This window comes from Bombus fervidus, chromosome 2 (genome assembly GCF_041682495.2).
Source record: "Bombus fervidus isolate BK054 chromosome 2, iyBomFerv1, whole genome shotgun sequence".
In the NCBI taxonomy this organism is placed as follows: Eukaryota; Metazoa; Arthropoda; class Insecta; order Hymenoptera; family Apidae; genus Bombus; species Bombus fervidus.
Window position 1 is genome coordinate 15,437,062 of NC_091518.1, and position 15,073 is coordinate 15,452,134.

Below are 15,073 nucleotides of genomic sequence, written 5' to 3' on the forward strand. Positions count from 1 at the left end.
TGTCGATTCGTGGAAACGTTTTGATGACATGTGACGTTACGTGACACTTGCGTACGAGTTTCACATTGATAGTCAAACAATTGGAAAAAAGATCTTGGTTTCATGATAAATGAAACTGTTTGAAGTACCAGCTTATTCCACCAAATCAAAGGAGAATACATTAGCTGACAAATTTCCTCGACCTTTGTGACCTGCTTTGGGAGCTTCATTAAGCGAAATGTAAAAATGTTTGCACATAGAAAATATTCATTGACGTATGATAGCTATTTTCCAACTTCGGCAAGATCACTCGCCCACACGATTTTTATTAAGCACGTAATCTTCCTGTATAGAATTATTACCGAATTGCATAAAATTGAAGTTTATCTAAAATTGCAGTTTCGCTGCTATTTTGTCGCGTGAATCAACCGTATACTTCGGTAAAGGCGCCTCAATGAAAGGAATCTTAGACAAACTAAACAATTTTTCATAAAGGCAACTGTAATGCAAATATACTCTTAGTATTTTCATAATATTTCGCATCCGTAATTGAAGATACGCGTGTGTACCTTCGTTTACGTAACTATTCAAAATCCATTCATTTCGTATCAGAACTTGCCTCCTAAAGATGTTCGATCGGTATTCATCCCTGAACGCATGTCCAGTACCGTATTCTCAAAGCGGTCAGCTCTTCGTTTCTCGGGGTGGAAATTTAAGTCACGCCGTCGCGGAAGGAATTAATTCCGTTGAAGACGTCGCTTAGTCGTATGAACGAAACATACTGGTGTGAGTTCGACGAGGACGAGGTCGAAGGGTGTACGGATGACGGGGGGAGATACAGGGCTTGGGGCTGTGCTAAGGCAAGCGGCTCGCGGTGTCTGCGGCAAACAATTCCAATTAACTCGCTGGAATTGGAATAGGACTCCTCTCGTCGACGCTTTCTCGACTGAGAGATCGTCTCCTGGGTGCACGAACGTCGACGACGACGTGGGGAACGCGCGCGCGTTCCTCGCCTGACCTTTCTCACCCTCTTCCATCCACGTTCTTCGATATCTTCCTCTCCGTCCACGCGCAGAAATTAGCTGTCCATCTAAAAAGTTGGCGAAAACACGCTCCACTGACAAGGAGAACGAGAGATTACGCAACTCACGCTTACTGAAATGAAAAAAACTTGCTGGATCTTCCAAGTTTCCTCATTGGTATTTACATTTCAATTGAGAATCTTCGATCGAAAGGACGGAACAGCGTATTTTCGAAAACAAATATTCACACGATCAGAACATCGGTGCATAATTTCTTGATCCTCGTCCTAACATCCGTCTCTCTATCTGTCCTGTTGGAAAGGCGGAGCTGGTTGGTAGCCGGGGAGGTATAATTCAATCAGGCTTTGGTAGGGGATGTTTGTCAAGTACGGTTTCTTTGCACGTGCACCGTGAGCGAGTGAATAGCTACCCGTTGGACCATTATCCGGCGCATAATGCTCGTCATCGTCGTCATCGTCGGCCACGGATAGAACAAGACAAGGAAGAAGAAGAAGAGAGAGATACAGAGAGAAAGAGAGAGAGAGAGAGAGAGAGAGAATCATAAAGCACAGGGTTGGGCCGTCGCCCTAGACAATGCGGTTCTTGAGCTGCTCAGATATTGAAGACGCCCGAAAGCAGTGTGTACCAATCTCGGTGTGTACCTAGCGTCTAGCCCGCTACTCTACATTATTAAATCTCACCCGTGTGGACCGGCCACACAGGACGATGGTGTTCTTTCGTCGCTTTCGAGTTGCCGTCGAGCGACGTGCGTCGAATTTTCAACAGGACAGGACGCCCGGTCAACGTGGTGGGACGTTATCACGCGTTATCGTCGCCACACTATGGTGCGTGGAAAAATTTTCAGGGTACCTTGGACAATAGTGGTAGGGATTAACAGCAATAATCGGTGGTTACGTAGAAAATGCTGAAACGATATTCTTTTCGAAACTCTTTCCACGCGTAATTTTTTTCGTTACACAACCCTCCCACCCTTTGTTCCAATCAATCGACGCACGCAGCCAACATCAAGTGCACCTACGTAAGCCGCACTTCTCAATCGTCGATGCTTATCCTCAAGGTTTGTCGTCCAATGACATTATTTAATATGATTTTTATTGTTCACGTGAAATTCTATCATTCCACTCGAACTTCAAGTGTTTTCGTGGAATTTACTTCTTCCTAGCAATTAAATAGAATTTCATCTAGGATTTCTAAACAGCGTTAAATAATTGTTCCTTTGTTTCTGGTAACTGGAAAAGAAAAGAATGAGATTGTTACTCATTTCAGAGATTTTGATCATTTTTTTATCAAAGTTTAATTTTAAAAATCCGCATCTTTGGGATACAATCTTTATTGCGATAAAGATGCGGAATAAGAAGTAAGAAAAGTAATTGATTCTAGAAACTAGTATACTAAATTTTCGAAGTTATACTCCTAATCAAATAACGTAAGTAACATCATGCAACGAAATTTTCCCTATTCGTTCCGCTTCAAACATCCCTTCTTTTATTCAATAATCGCATAAAACGTCGTAAAATTTCTTCGTGTGTGAACAGGGCAAAAGCATGGTTCGCGTGGTGGTTGAAAATAATTCAGGAGGCGCTAGTCCACGCGGCTCGTCTTAAGCAGCAATAACCGGGTCCAATTAGCCGGTGAGAACTACATATTCCGTCTCCCATTTACGACGGCATAATGCTACCTGTTTCACGCAGAGCCACGTATAATTACAGACTAATGCCGGAGCGTCCGCAATCGTGGCAGGTGGCACATAATCGCGGCCTCGTAACCCTCGAACGAGTTAATCCGTGAGACGTCGCGCCGTTTCCCGCGACGCCTGCAACCAGTGTCATCTCGTCGTCGCCGTTAGACGTTGTCGACGTCGACGGCTCTGCGTAGTTGTCGTCGCCGGTGAAATCGTCGGGCAAGAGACGACATTTAAAAGTAGCTATATAGCGGGACTTGATCCGCTTACCGGGTTTAAAAGTCAAGTGCTAAAAGCGCAATTCATCCCATCCAGCCGAGACATAGTGGGGAGAAGGTGGAGGCCGGAGGAAATCGGCCGTAGAGAAGTTTCTAGGAGGACGATAGAGGAAACATAGTTGGCTGTTCTCGCTCTGGTGTCTCTGCTCGTCGTCGTTCCGACCACTTCGTTCAACGGCTCATTTTATTTTCCGACGCGAGAAGGTATCGTTCGTCCCGTATGAAAGTCTGCCTGCCTCCTTTCTCTCTTTTCTTTCTTCTTTTCTTTCTTTCGTACCGGCTTCGTTCGTTTCGTTCGTCCGTCTCGCGCTCTCGTTTCTAGTTTCTGTGTTTCTATTTTCTGCCTCTTCCAAGATTGGAGGGTCGACGGAGCGGAAACAAGGGGTGACTGCGTCCTTTCTCTGCCACACGGTTTTTTTCTCTTCTTTCTGTTTGCGCGCCGCTCGAGTGGCACCGTTTACCGAAGCTGAAGGTACGTAGTACGTATTATTGCGACGGCAATCGTTCCCGGGGATAAGCAATGAAATTTCAAAGTCTAGAATCGACCCTCTAAGGACTTGTGCATATTGCTTCGTCCAAGTCTTGTATATTGACATTTGTGGTTTTGGAATATTTTATGTTTCGTGTGTTCTTTTCTTTAACCGTGTTGTTAAGTATTAGGAACTAGGAATCTGCTTTTACAGTTCTCTGTCTGCGATAATCAAATCTGTAGAATTCACACAAGTAATTTATTTTTCATTACTTCTAACAGTAAGAGTTACTTCCATAAAATTTGTCCCTTTCATCTAATTACTCTTAGATAATTATTCTTGGGTAAAGCATTCACTTAAATGATCGTTAACTGTTCCCTATTAATTTTCCTAACTACCTATCATGTCGTAACTACATAACATCCAAACTATTGGAACGTTACATTATGTATGTATGTCTGTAATTTCTGCCTGATGGTCCTTAGTCTGTGAATTGTGGAAACTAAAATCGAGGTTCAAACCCGATTATGTTGCAATTAAAATCTGTTTATTGAATGCATACCATTATCAATACTGTAAATATGATTCGACATCATAAAGCAAACGATTCTCTATAAAGCAGACTATTATTTTGCAATTTAGCCATTTTCTACATTTTAGTACTAGAACATACAATCAGCGCTCACATTTTCAGAAATTAAACCATTTAAAGTTAATCGATTTGGCTTTTGTACGATTCAATTATAAAAGTAAGGGAACAAAGACGACATAGCATTTCCACTGAAATCCTGTCGTGATATCGCGATATTCGTGGATAGGCTAGCATCTGTTTCGCAAACTCCTCCTCTCGCGGTTATTTATCAGCTTCGCAACTTATTGAGTGTACGTAATCGGCTACGATAAGCAATTATTCCAAATATTTTAGCATTATAACGAGTTGATGTATCGATTAATAAATGCTTTTAGATAAAGTAATGCGAAATACTAATTTAAAATATCGAGAAGTTCCGATAACAGGGAAGAATTGGGCGGCGCAAATTCGCACGAATGACGAACGTTCTCTGATAACACTGTTACAATATATGTATATGTGTACATATGTTTAAAGCTATTTTACAATATTTCTGCGAATACAATTTACAACAAGATCATTGATCGTGTGATTATCTGCCATTTGGAACGAAGTCCTAATAATGATAATTTTCATTGTAGGATGATTATTGAGGATTGTATTTAATAATTTTATATGCGATGTAAAAAAAATAGGATTAGATTCAAGAAAGTTTTACTCGAGGAATCAGCGATTCGCCTTGGTTACTTGTCAAAAGGATTTGAAGATTTTCATAGTAAGTAAATTTGATATTAAGTGTGACTTAATTATCCAATATTTTACTCACACAGATTTTATTTTATTTTGGGATAATACATAAAGAAAAGCATAGAGACGCTGAGCATAGAATTGACAAAAAGGAGAGAACGAATTCTTCTACATTTCTTGGAACTGATTTTTCCTGATTCGAGGATCGCAAGCAGAATTTAAGTCTAATCAAATCTTCTATATAATATATTCCGCCTTATTTTATCGATAACTTTCTTAAACATAATCAGATATTTCATGAAACTTTCCATATTCCCCAGCTCATCATCGAACTACTAGGAATCCAACTCTCATACAATTGTTGAGCGAATCTACTACTGCAGTTTCTACGATTCGTACTCAATTAAGTTGTTTACTGTTTATCAGAGCTTCAGCACACGATCGTGGGCAAAATTTCGTTCGATGTGAGCGAAGCTTAAAGCATGAAACGGCTGCTTTGAGTCAACGACACCTGTGTGTTGGTAGCGTTGCAGCGAGAACGTGAGACAGGCAGCAAGAAATAGAGGAGACAGAGGGTACATCGGGTGGGATGAGGGTTGCCAGGGTGAGTTACATCCACAGGGAGAGCACCAATGTTATTAGAATGCTTGGGAGTAGGTCCGTAATCAGCAGTACTCGCTGGCTCTCCAATTCGAGTCGAATTCACAGCCGAATCACGTCGTTATTTAACGAGATTATGTCGTTAACCGGCAGGATGCAGCCTCGGCCGATGTCGATCGCGATATGAAATTAAACTCGTACATTTTTTCCTGATTAACGAGCACCGGATACGTAATTGCGTTTACGCTTTGCACGCTCGCCGTTCCGACTGTCTCGTCGGGATGTTCCGTTGTTTGTCCGCTGTTCGATCGATCGATCCACAATAATATAGCCTTCTTGTACCCTTCAAGAAATAGAATTTCGTCGAGCCGTAATTGTCAAATCGTGAAAATCAGTCGTTACTTTCGTACGCTTCTCGTAACTTATTGTTTGTCAGACGATCATAAATTCTCTGTATGGCCCCTACACTTTAGAATTATTCACAATGTACTTAACTATAAATTTTATTTCATACTAAAATTATCTTATAACGCTTCTCTTATGATTCTGTCTTTAAAACAGTGCATTAAAAATTCTTACAAAATATTTCTCCAAAATTTCTAATCCAGATCCAAATCTTCGAACAATTTATGAAGAGAATAACCACCTGTCAACCTATTCTACCCTAGATAAAATCGAGTCGAAGCCTTTACTCTACCCTTTCCAAAGGTAATACGAGCCTACGCTATTCACGCGATCTTCGAAATAGCACACATCGACCGATCGCTTTCCCAGTCGGGCCATTAACACGTTCACCCTCTTCCTTGCCTCTCCCATTCACTCCATCGATTTCCACCAGCAATGTAGTGTCCGGAATAAGTCGTAATAAGAGGCGCGTGAAACATATCCAAGATTCCAAGGGGTTTCCCTTCGATTGGGTCAGGCTTCTAATGAACTCATCAACAGCCGAGTCTGACGGTTCCCGACGAATGAATGAATTTCGTGCGTGCCTCCTCCGTTTCGTCGATCGGAATGTCGTAATGGAGGCTGTCTGTGGAATATCGGAACGACATCGTTGGAACCGTAATGGGGCTGAGACGAAGGCAAACGGTTTTAAAAACCCTCGAATGGAGACCAGCATAAATTTTGATTGTCAAATAATAGAGCAACGAGGCTGTTACGCTCCAACGATAGTTTATTTTCCAATCTACATACCAATATCTATAATAATCGTTCTTTATATGTATATTATAGACCAATCTCAACACGAAGCAGAATTTTCAAGCCACTTCACCACGCCAGGCTTGTAACATACACTCAACTTCCTTCCATTATCATATTCCATGACGTAGCCACTAGATATTCAGAGAAATTTACAAATTATTGGCCATAAGCAATACACCGATGGCTGATTCCCAGGAGATGAAATAAGAGGGTGACGAGAATCAGGAAAATTAGATGCATCCTTCGAAGATTGAATATAGGAATTACGTGGTGGAATCGACGTGATGTAATTTACGTAATGGAATAGAAAGACGCAAGGGAGAAGAATGCAAAAACGCGATAGACGTCCCATTTAAATGGCTCCGTTTCTTGTTTACCCTCGGCTTTAGCCTCTGGCAGCCAGCGTAGGTTCGTGCGCGACTCTCGTTGACTCGTCGGCCGATTTAAGCGGCGAATTTATCGCGACCAGCTGGTCGGCGTAACGAGAGGGTGGAATGCACGGGGTACTTCTTGCGGTGTGGTAGATTGGATACGCGGAGTGGGTTTTAATGAGGCGGTATTGCTGTTGGGACCATTCAGATCGCTCTGGGATGAAGATGTGTCTTTGGTTCGAAAGAATAATTGTATCGGTACGATAGATCCTCGGGTAAATTTTTCGTGATTTCGGAAGAAACCACAGAGTTTATAATTGAATAACACACAAACTATGTACGTGTATCCAGAAATAATTTCTCCAAATATCTTTAAATAGGGCATTCCTTCCTCGTTCATTCCTTAGATTCCTTCTCCACAAGAACACGGTGAATATTTGGCAAATAAGAAAATATCCCGTGAAAAGAATAGCCATTTAACAGAAAGAAAAAATCCCATAGAATAACCGTATAGTAGAAAAAAAAGTCTCATAGAATAGTCGTCTTGAATATACGTAAAATGAACGTACGATTGGGCTGTTACGTTTTGTAGTTTTAAAAAAAACCTGAAAATTTCGTAATTGAAATACAACACAGATTATCTATTCCATTCTCTACCCACCATAAGAAACACCCTGTGCACAGTGAATATTTAGGAAGGAAGGAAAAAATCCTGAAGGATAGGACGAAAAAATGTTTATCGGCCGGTTGTTTTGGGTAGCGGGTGTGCGTATGACTGGCTGGTAGGAAAGCTTGGGGCATTGTGCGCAGAATTTCCACGGGGGAGGAGAATTCATGGGGTAATTCCGTGTTCGATACACCGTGTGCGCTTAAGGCTGCGATGTTACCGGCGTCACATAAGCGTAATACCGGATAAGCCGCAATAATGCAGACCCGCTGTGCGTGCATGCGAAAGTGGAATGGATCCTGCTGCTCGGGGAGCTTCAGTGGCCAAATGTCTGTAGAGCGTAATCATCGCAGTGAAACGGGTGCCACTCTATCTTTACCAATCCGCGAAAACTTTTTATCCTTCTATCATGACGAATTCGTTGCTTCCGTCAGTTGTCAGTGACATCGTCAACCGCGTGGTTTTATCGCATTGATTTTACAAAGTAAAACATCTTTAAATGAACCAGTTATTCCATAGCAAACTCTATCCATAACAGAATCCATAACAAATTTTTTAAATATCTTTGTACCTGATTATAATATTACATAAGTTTCGATTTAAAGATATTCGAAAAATGTACAATATTATTGAAGATGTCTAGATTAGACCATACGATGTTTAGTCTTAGAACATAGGTACCTATATAAAGTGGATCTCTTCAAGACATCCTGCAATATCTATATACAAGTTAACGATATCATCCTAAAAAGAAATTGTCAGACGCGACCTCGTCGGAGAGGATCTCTGGGAATAACGGAAAAAACGTACGAGCGAAATAGCTAGCAGTTATTATACAGGAAGGTTCCCTGAGGGCTAGGCTTCCAAGAATTAGAAGCTTCAAGACATTTTTCACGAAGACGACGTTAGCTTCCACCGTCAGGTTAATGAATCAAGGGAACGCCCCAGAGAATGCGAAAACAATTTGCGGGAAGCTCGACGTTCCCGATTCGGACTCTCGGCTATTAACCCCCTGGAACTTGGACGAGCGGCGCAGAGAGTCTACTTCGGTAGACCCGGAAAGAAAAAGAAAACGGAAAGAAAGACACGAGTCCGTGGCCGTGCCATAACTTAGCACGGTATTACGAGATACTAAATTCCCGGTTACTTTATCTCCCGGGGAGCTTTCTTAAAGAATGTTTACGATAAAGGGGTGAGCCTTTGTCTCCGCGTTTCCGACATTACTTGGAAATTACCGCGACGCCTCGGCCAGATTCCCGTCCTTCCTTTGTCCCCTTTTCCCGAGGTGTATTTAAAACAATACCGAGTAATCGCCGGTGTTTCCATCCCCTTTCGCTGCAAGCGCCGAGGGCTGAAACGGGGAATTCTGAAGACGCTTTAAAGGTATATCGTCCGAAATTAAATCGTAAAAACGTGGAAGGAGACGGAGGGGAACGAGCGTTCGAGCGAGCTGCCGCGACAAAACCGCGACGTAAAATGACGAGAACAATGAAAGAATAAAATCCCTCCGTGGGAGTAATTAGCGCGAGGAGCATTAAGGAGACATGGGGCAATTTCGACCAGCCATTTTTCATGGTAATCTCCGGTATTCGCGCTCACCGACCAACCTCGGATCGGTGTCTTCCATTCGCCTTGGCGATCGATCGTGAAAATCGCCAAGGATATCAGTCAGCTCGAACCGACCGATTGAGAAGTGTGAGAAAAATTCCTCGGGAAGCGTTCGAGGACTACTGACTAGTTTCTAAATTCGTCGTTGAATTTCCCCAAACTATTTATCGCGTTTTCTGTACGGAAATATCACATAGGTGGAAGAATTACTAGAATTATATCAAGATGATTTGTTCTTGGTTATTGATGTTTGTGTAAGGGGTGACGTATGAATCTCAACGATGTCAGTACGATACAGTTAATCGAAAGCCGACATAGCGGAAAGATCAAAGACCTTACAAAAGGCTTGGCAAAACTGCGTCAGGTCGTCCTGGGAACCATTCCAACAAATTAAATTAAACGGCCGTTTGTCGTGTTTTCACGGTGAATTTATTTTTCGATTGAATCGCATATTCGATAGACCGGAATTAAAATAACGCGTCACTCGTAGCGCGGTTCCTCGCGTTTCAATCGAATTTAACGAATATCGTTGGTCGTCACAGTTCAGCGTTTCCGCGCAGATTTCAGCCACCAAGGAAATTTCTAGAGGACTTCCGGTCCCGTCAATTGTTCCCCGGTTTTCTCGGACAAGGGGCTTGACGAGGGAAACGAGCGCATAAATTTCGCCTGAACGGCATCAGCCCGGGAACGATTTTCAGCATTATCCGCGCAAGCGAAGGATAATCCGGATTTGTGCAATCGGCCCTCAGCTGCAACGGTTCGGCAACCGGATGTGCAAACCGGCTCGGATAATAACTAGCTGCTTATCGGACATTTAAGACGATTTCGCTACGCTACTCCAGGCGTCTCTGAAACGACGCCAGAAATCGGGAATGATCCAGACTGCATCGAGATCTTGAATTCGATCTGCGGTTGTTAACGCTCCGTCTATCCCACACTTTCGTTCAAAGAAAACTCATGCACCGTGATCGCTGATTTAATAGTGATGTTGTAGCTATAAGATAAGTTGTTGTATCCAATAAGTTTGTACTTTGTATTAAAATTGAGATTATATATTTAATCTTTTTCGGAGAATTTCTTCAAACGGTGCCTGATAGACAAAGAAAATAGTTTCCTTTTAATGAAAATATTGAAGTTGGAATATTTCAGTTGAAATACTTGATTCTAAAAAATAATTTAAAATCAAAATTAAAGTCAGAATATTTGAATTACAGCCCCCAAACTTCCAGTTATGAATTAATAAGTATCGTCTCGAATATCCTCGAAGTGAGCTGTGATTGTTTTGGACGTGATCTTGGACAGATCAGCGAACACAAGGTGAAATTGTTTTGCGATACAATAACGGGAAACGATCGTTTAGACCCGATGAAATCGCAAAGCTTCTTTCGTGATTGTTCACACATTTGCGAACAATGCGGTTGCAATTCAGTGTGGAAATTAGCGGTCGTTAGCATGCGTAATTAACGCGGCCGTTTCGAATGCAGAGGAAATTCGTTGATGAAAGTCCGCGGGAAAGTATCGTTAAAAATTGAAGCGATGCTCTGGAAGCAATTTCAAATGTAAATTACAGTCAGTCAGTGGAAAACGCGGCTGTGTGCTCCGCTTGTCAGTTGATATAATCATTCTGTCCAACTTCTTTCCCTGAAATCGGTTTTTCCGAATTGCCTTTCTCTCTTCTTTCTTCTCTTCTGCTTTTCAATTAAAATCAAAGCAATAATGATAATAAATGAACCTTCTTTCGCAGAGTTAACACACTAAAGAATCAGATTAAACGCACTAAAGTAGCTATATCGAACGTTTCGTTTGTCAGAGCACGTATTCATTGTAACATAGAAGTAAAGGAACGAGATTACTACAACGAACTACGCCATGTCCCCATATGGTTTCAGACTTCACAGCGCGATATTTAACGAAACCTATGTCGAAGTCTTGAACGGTGGATACCGCAAACTGCATTCAAAGTCCTTTAATAATATCAAGTATAAAGGACAGAATTAATTCACCTTCGAAATTACGATCGACGGTAAGATTAGGACGGCTTAGAACTCCGGTCGAAGAACTTGGACTCGTTAAACTTGCGCGTCTCGGCAGCATCAATATTTGCAAGTGTAACTAGGTAAACGTTCGGAATCTTTCAGAGTTGGTTGAACCTCGTCGCGCGTTAAAACTTCGTTAAGCTCCATTAATGTATACGTCGAGCTAACCCTAGCACTCTCGCCATCCTTGCAGTCACATACCAACATCGGAACTTCCGAGTCCCGATAGAATTAATTACAATTACCATGCCACGTCGTACTCGCTCGACGCGTCTTCCGTTTCGCACCTGCGTCCTACCCGTCTCTCGCTTGAAAGACGTCGAAAACGCACAGGATCAGCGCTCGATCATGGTCTACTCGCAAACAGGATCATCGTTTCATCCCAGTTTCTGAGCCAGGAAGAAATTTATCGACGATAGCGAGTGGCAAAGTCTTTCCGGAAGGAAACCGGGATACAAACTACCATTGGTGTAAGAGAAGAAGCAGGCAACGCAGAGGGAGTAATTAATCGCCAGAGGGGGTAACACGCTCGATTTCCTCCGAGCGTGGAAAAAGGGCCGAAGGAAATAATTCGTGTTGTCGCGGATCGCGTTTAATTAATTATATCCGGAAGGTAAAAAATAATCGGACGTCGGAGTCCACGTCTATGTTTGTTTTTCGTCGATTAATTAATATTTTAGCGAACATCTCTTGGACGGGGGTGAATCGTGCGACGTCACGTCTGGCTACGACGACATCAAAGCCAACTCGAAATTCACCCTATTACACCCAACCTCAATTTCATTAACCAAAAGTACCGCGACTACATCTCACTCACCTTACCCCTTCGGCTTCATTTATTTCGATCTCGATATGTATACTTATTTTACTGAATATATTTGCAACTATGCTTAAAGACAGATAATCGTCAGATGATCGTGAACTCGATGTACTGTAATTACGAATGATGTTAAGAAGTTGACAATGATTAATTTTTGGAGATTTCTGCACTGTTGAATTTAGTACATTGGTATAACATTGCTAAGAAAATTCCGTGAAATATTAATCGTAGGAACCTTACCAAAAGAAGCGTTCTTCGAAATGAACGCGAATATAGTAGCTTGCTTGGGATACATATCGCGAAGAAGGGCACCGAGAAAACGTCATATAAAAAAATTTCGCGAACGACGAAGGACGGGAAGACGTTGCCAAGTAATCCTATGGGCGGAAACAGCTATTTATTATACGTGGTCGTAACACCGAATTCATTGAACAGCGGATTCATTCGGTTGACTCTTTTATGCGGAGATAAAGCTTCAGAAAAGCGTAATACGAGCGAGGGTATAAAATCGGTGTTGGGTCGCAGGCTTCGTATTTCGTATTCACCCTTGCACGAATAGGAACTTTTCATCGGCGCGGCGTAAAAAAAAAAAAAAAAGAAATGGAAGTGGAAACGGGAGGAAATCGGAATGAAAAAGTATAAAGAAAGAAAGGAAACTAAGAAGATGCAACGAAAGAAAACCGAAGACAGGCAAGAAAAAAGGTACGCGACTAGACGTAAAAAGAAAGCATTTTCCCAGTGACCCGCTTATCTTGGAAGAATGACAACAAAAAAGTTGCCCCGTCCCGGAAACAACCAAACCGGACGCGTATATAGCCGTGTATTTCAGATGTTTTTCGGCCTGGAGGACAGAACCACGCGCTCTACCCGCGGTGAAAGTGTACGACCTAAGGGTTTGAACGCACTACCATTCGCGTGTATACGGAGCTGTGTCGCGTATATTCGGGACATGCTTTCGCAAAATATAAAAAGAGATTGCATGGCTGATTTATGTAAATATCCTTGGCCCGCGGATAAACGAGTTCCTGCCGAAGCGTACTGGAAGAGGCCTTGGCGAGGAGAAGAAGCCTTGGACGGGTAAAGACGAGAAAGACGGGAGCGACGAGGGAGGAGAACGAGGGGGTAAAGGCTTAGGAAAGAGGAACGCCCGACGGGCATTCGAGGAGTAAATATTTTTCGACGTCGTCACTCGCGAGGGATTCGCGAGAGTTTATCGCATTTCGCGCCCAGCTGCCTCGACTGCCGTGAATCAGGCAAGAAGGTTGCCGTTCAGACGAGACGAGCTGCCATATAGAATAACAGAGAGAAAAAGAGAGGGAGTTAAAACTCGAGAGTTGGAAAGAGGCTGCGAACCCTGGTACACGCTCATCCAGAGAACCATATTTTACCAGTACGGTCAGGACTCAGTCAATTTGCGAGTCGACTATCTATGCGCGTTTTTTCTACCTTTACAGGAACTTTAAATAATTTTCGACGCGTGTACTACGATGTTTCCATACGTCCTTCTCACTGATTCTGACAACACTTTTAACGTTCGAATGGTACATATATTTCAAAAGTGTCACGATTCAAAATAATTCCGTTTGTTTTTTTTTTTTTTTTATTTTTATTAAAACATCGAGTTGCATTACCTTTGAAATACGTGTGAATCATACGTTATTTTTATGGATCTTTGGATATTTATCTCGACAAGGAAGAATTATATTTGTTGGTAGAAACGATCAGTGATTGATAATGACAAATTTTACCATTAGGATCGCGATGACAAATTTCTTTCCGGCAATACAATTTTAATCTACCGGTTCGTTTACATCGACCTGTATATTAGCAACTTGGTACGTTACCATACATTATTCCATTTTCTGTATCGAGCTACCGTGTATTCGATCCGTGACATTTCATTAAAACGATGTCGGCGGAATATCGTTATTTCCGTGATTATTTTCAGCAGGGAAATTAATACAGTGAAGAGTGACGCGGGAACGATCGAGCGTCGCAGTTCATCAGTTGCTGGAGAGATTTAATAAAATTCGGTTTGTATCCATGTGTATTCTGTCATAATTTTTTTTTTTTTTTCAGTATGTTTCTCTCGAATTTTTGAGCTAAATACGAGTGAATCGTCGAGTTTTCGTTACGTAAGTGTTATACAATTCAAAATATTGCGTCACAATGTAATGAGCTACTTAACCGTAATTACGTGACCACCGATAAAGCGAAATTATAACGGTCATGTGTTATATACTTTTTACGTATTATCAGTTTTAACTTTCCACATTCCCACGAAGAGACCAATGTAATAAAAATGTAATTTATTACATTTGATAAGCTTACGTATTACTTAGATATTAATTATACGTCACCCATTTTATCTTATCGCATAAACAAAAGCTAATGTAAGACTGCGTTGCGGACACTTGAATCGATAACGAAATATAAAACTGCATCAATTACAAGATTAGAGCAAACGTGAGCGATAATACGATTTACATGTGATATCTCATACTCAATTATAGTTTCGAAATACTTTTTATCTAACAAGTACACACACACACACTCTCTCTCTCTCGCTCTCACTTTCTCTCTATTTAACAGCTTCAATACAAAATTTTTATCAATTAGATTGTTTGAAGAGGAAATGACAAAAGTAATAAAAGTGATGGAAACATTGTAAAAAATATAACCAACTAAAAATCAAGTACTTTTTCAAGTATGTTTTAAATTCATAGTCAACTAACTAACTAATATTCTCTTAGTAATATAATCGGGAGTTACCTAGAAATCCACGTTATATAATTTTCTTAAAAACGGATCTTTTCGAGGAATTTCGAAATTGTATCAATTTACCAAAACACGTTTCGATGAAGCGCAATCGGGCATTACAAATACTAGCGTAAAGCAGCGTCCCGACGCCAAGTAATTACGACTGGTATCCAAGGCAGCAACAGACGAAACAGCGTCGGTCCGTTCGCGCCGATTGGAGCACGCACGACGACGTGAAC

At 41.6% G+C, this 15,073-nt stretch overlaps 1 long non-coding RNA gene across 2 annotated transcripts; it reads left to right on the forward strand.

Moving 5' to 3' along the window:
* The first annotated feature begins 2,971 nt into the window (after positions 1 to 2,971).
* On the forward strand, positions 2,972 to 11,278 carry LOC139994370 (uncharacterized). Of its 2 annotated transcripts, none has more exons than XR_011801629.1 (3): positions 2,972 to 5,373; positions 6,603 to 10,535; positions 10,963 to 11,278. It is a non-coding gene; the product is annotated as an uncharacterized lncRNA (long non-coding RNA). The 2 variants fall into 2 exon arrangements; XR_011801631.1 differs by having other exon boundaries at positions 2,972 to 4,333; positions 4,418 to 10,535.
* The last annotated feature ends 3,795 nt before the right edge of the window (positions 11,279 to 15,073 follow it).